At 46.3% G+C, this 609-nt stretch overlaps 1 non-coding gene across 1 annotated transcript; it reads right to left on the bottom strand.

Moving 5' to 3' along the window:
- Positions 1-204: 204 nt before the first annotated feature.
- Positions 205-311, bottom strand: LOC131608408 (small nucleolar RNA R71). Its single transcript, XR_009285671.1, has one exon. It is a non-coding gene; the product is annotated as a small nucleolar RNA R71 (small nucleolar RNA).
- Positions 312-609: the final 298 nt, after the last annotated feature.

Here is a 609-nt window from a genome sequence, read left to right as displayed (position 1 = left end):
CACATAAAAGTGTTTATCCAGTTAGCTGATACCCTTAAGGCAAATTAGGCCACACCCGAAGCCATCCGCTTAAGATTATTTCCTTTTTCCCTTAGAGGTAAAGCCCATGACTGGTTAGACGCCCTTCCTGCCAACTCAATAACGACTTGGGAAGACCTTAGGAGAGCTTTTCTTGCCAGATATTTTTCACCAAGTAAGACCGCTGTCCTTAGGAACCTGATCACTAGTTTCACTCAAAACCAAGGCGAATCACTTTTTGATGCCTGGGAAAGATATAAAGAACTTTTGAGAGCCTCTCCGCACCATGGCCTTGAGCAATAGCTAATCATACACACCTTCTATAATGGACTCCATTACAACACAAAGATGTCCATTGACGCTGCCGCTGGCGGAGCGTTGATGAACAAACCTTACCCCGACGCTTGTGCCCTGATAGAGGACATGGCCCAAAACCACGCCCAGTGGGGAATAGAACGAGCGACAGTAGAGAAAAAGGAGAGCCATGGAAGAAATCATGAGATAAGTTTCATGGACATGATGAATGCTAAGATGGACGCCCTGGCCTTGAAAGTCGAGAACATGTCTCAAAACCCTACCACAGTGGCAGCA

Source organism: Vicia villosa, linkage group LG5 (genome assembly GCF_029867415.1).
Source record: "Vicia villosa cultivar HV-30 ecotype Madison, WI linkage group LG5, Vvil1.0, whole genome shotgun sequence".
Taxonomy (NCBI): Eukaryota; Viridiplantae; Streptophyta; class Magnoliopsida; order Fabales; family Fabaceae; genus Vicia; species Vicia villosa.
Note: the sequence above shows the minus strand (reverse complement) of the source record. Positions and strands in the feature narration are given on the sequence as shown.